This window comes from Lemur catta, chromosome 10, assembly GCF_020740605.2.
Source record: "Lemur catta isolate mLemCat1 chromosome 10, mLemCat1.pri, whole genome shotgun sequence".
NCBI classification, from domain to species: Eukaryota; Metazoa; Chordata; class Mammalia; order Primates; family Lemuridae; genus Lemur; species Lemur catta.
In genome coordinates this window covers 58,803,293-58,806,733 of record NC_059137.1, presented here as the reverse complement: position 1 = coordinate 58,806,733, position 3,441 = coordinate 58,803,293, and the positions used below count along the sequence as shown (strand labels likewise).

General features: G+C 40.4%; 1 non-coding gene across 1 annotated transcript; it reads left to right on the top strand.

The window, feature by feature from the left end:
- The first annotated feature begins 3,065 nt into the window (after positions 1-3,065).
- Positions 3,066-3,215, top strand: LOC123646795. Its single transcript, XR_006738045.1, has one exon. It is a non-coding gene; the product is annotated as a small Cajal body-specific RNA 14 (non-coding RNA).
- The last annotated feature ends 226 nt before the right edge of the window (positions 3,216-3,441 follow it).

Sequence of the window (3,441 nt, the reverse complement as noted above, 5' to 3'; positions counted from 1 at the left end):
GCAGAGTTAAGTAGCTGTGAGAGAGCCTGTCTGGCCCACAAAACCTAAGATCTTCACTATCTGGCCCTTTACAAAGTTTGCCATCTTCTGTTCTAATGAAATGCTTGTTTCCCCTTTCTTATCCCCAATCTGGTCCTAGCCTGGTCGTGTTTAAGGGTCCAGCTGCTTTCATCTATGCTAGTGGGCTTCAAATATTTATTTTAAACTTTTTACTTAGAAATAATTTCAAACTTATGGAAAAGTTATAAGAATAAGAATAGTACAAAGAATATCATGTAATACCCTTTACCAGATTCACCTATTATTAACATGGGATGCCTTTTGCTTTGTCGTTTGTACTCACTCTTTTGCTATAATAGTATATACAAAAACATATATTTTATTTCATATTTATTATCTATAATGTTTTTAATCTTTTGAGGCTAAGTTACATACATCAAAGCCCTGTATGTCCAAATACTGCATGGACATATACAGGTTTCCTACGAATGGGGATATTCTCTTTCATAACCGAGTACAATTTTCAACTTCAGTAAAGTTAATATTGATACAATATTTTTATCTACCCTACCATCCACATTCCTTTGTAGCATTTTTTTCCCCATCCAGTAAAGGATTCAGGGACAGGAATTGCATTTAGTTGCTATGAACCTTAGGCTTTTGAGGTTTGATTCTATTAAAGGATGAAGTGCTTCCTTTATAGCTCATCTCTCAGAAAACTATAAGGAAAAAGGCAATCTTTCCTCCAGTCCTTTAGAGCTTATACCTGTGTAGCACCTCAAACAGGCTGGGGAAGATTTCTAGCTACAGGTCCACGGAGCAGGGCTTCTAGAAAAGCAGGTTCCTATAGCTGCCTGCCCCATTCTCTGAACACGGCAGCAATATCACACATTTGGAGAACATGCAGGTTTCGAAATGACCCCCAGGGAGACGGATGTCCAGCTGAACCTCTCTGCTGTCCGGCTGCAGTGGGCCTGAGAGATCCCTTTCAGTGATGGACTGCAGCCCTACGGAAGGAATGCACGTCAGACCCTTCCATCATCCTGAGAATTTAGAAGTGTGGGGATGAACAAAGAACCTAGAACCAAGACTTAAAAGCTCTGGGAAGGATCAGAGTCTGGTGACTTAATAAGGGTCAACTTTATTGCACATTCAAATTAATTATATCAATTAAAGCTGCAATTTAAAGTGTAACTAGTGATGCTTTTAAAATAAAAAGAGAAAGGTACTTTTTGTTAGCATAAATGGATTAAATAAATGAATTTATACTGCAGGCAATGAAGTTTGATTTCATGTATGTATAACATATATTCATGTAATCTTGCAGGAGTGTGTTTATATACAACATACCATTCATTTAAACATTCACTCATTTTTTTCATCAATGATTTATTGAAGGTTTATTGTGCGCTAAGTGCTGGGGATAGAGAAATGAATCACATTCCTTGGTAAGCTGTGAAGGGCCATTTTGTTGTATTAAATAAAGAATTTGGATTTATCCTTCAGATAGTGTTATTCTCACCAGCCCTGGCCTGGGCCAAGAGAATGCAGGTTTGAAATTGTGAGCTTTGTGTTGGGGAGGGTGGGGGTGACAGTGGTCTTTTGGAAAACACGAAGTCTGGCAACTGTCTGAGCCTGAACTGAAAATATTGGTAAAGGGTTTAAGACTAATGATTCTTCCAGAACAACCAGCCTGACAATGAGTAATATGCAGTTTGATGTGAAAATTAGAAAACTGGCAGACGAACCTGCAAAAGGGAAATTGGATTTCCAGAGAGACGAATGGGAGGCCATGCGGCTGAATAGAGTTCATAAGATGCAAACACATGCAGGGGAGTTGCAACCCTCCCTCGTTCCCGGCGTCTAAAATAAGTCCCTGCGCTGCGCGGGCCTATTATTTATTTATCTATGGGTGAAAAGCGAGAGTTCCCTGGTCCTGGTGTTTATTATCAAAATGGATGGATTCAATATCAAGCAATGATGTGTTCAAAATGAAAGCTACATCATTAAATGTCGCAGGCGTTTATTAACTCAGTTTCTTCCTTATTCGAATAAAACAGCCATTATCCCACCAGGTCGCACAACTCTCTTTCTTTCTCTCTCTCCTTCTCTCTCTCCCTCGCTGTTTTTTGTCTGGCTTTGGCAGAGTCTCAGTTTCTGGGAGGCAGCTTAGCCAAAAGCAACTCTGGGAAAAACAGAGATATCCGGGGGAATGTGATGAAGAGTGGAAAACTCCTAGATGGTGGTTCTAACGAGGAGGGCTCCATCTTCTGAAAGTGCCGGTGCCACCTGTTAACTTACTGCTCTTTTCCCCTTCAGCGTCCCTCCCCACAGCCACCTGTGCCATTAGCTCACTGATTTGTTTCCCACCCCTTTTGTGGTCTTTCTCATTTCTCTCTCACTGCATATCACTGACATCAAGAAATGGCTTCCACTCCTGTAAGCTGTGACTTCTAACCTGCACACGATGGTTGGTGGGAGGTGGCAACCTTCATCTCTGAGGAGCCTCCGAACTGCCTGCTCTGTGCCCAGAGCAACTCCCTTCTCACAAGGACTGCACAGTTTTGAATGCTCACGCTCCAATCAAAAGAAACCAATTTGGGAGAAAGGACATAAATTCATTATCACTGCACTGAAACCTCTTTCTGCTCCAGGCAGAGAAGATAAATCACCACCCGAGCAATATAAAGTTAGTTTGAATATTTCATTGGATCAAATGCAACACGATGTCTGGAAACCTCTCCTCTTTTAAGTTAGAATTGAAGAATTGTTATCAGGCCAATAATAGAGACTATCATTTGCATACATTTTATCTCAAGAGACTTTTGAAGTTATGTAATCTGCCAGTGGTTAATTGTGCTTCACACTCCTGACATCAAATTACAGCTCAGATTAGGGAGAAATCCATTTGTGATTGGAATGATTGGCAGGAGCCTACGAGGAGAGCATCCTTGAAGATGGAAGAAGGGAATCTCTTCTGGCTTTTCCATGGAGACCTTGGAGATCACAGATTCTAAAAGTTTCCATTATAAAATGATGGAGCCTTCATCAGTCTAGGTTCCAAGGTGAATGTGGAGCAGTTTCCCCACCAATTATCTTACGATTATAATGTGAAAGAAGTGCAATCATAGACAGTCACACACATCAAAACACATGGTTCCTACCGACAGGGTCTGTATAGTTATCAGATTTTCTGTGTGATGGCTCCATACAAGTTTTTGTTAAAAATAAAAAAAAAAATAATGTGAAAGAAAAATAAATCTTTGTTATATTAAGCAACTGAAGTATCAGAGTTAATTTGTTACGGGAGCATAGAATTCTGACAAATGCATCCCCAGCAAATTCTCCCTTCTATCTCATTGGCCAAACCTAAATTATCTGGTCACCCATTGCTGCAAGGAAGGCTGGGAGAAGATGGAAGAGGATTAGTCATTTGGCTTG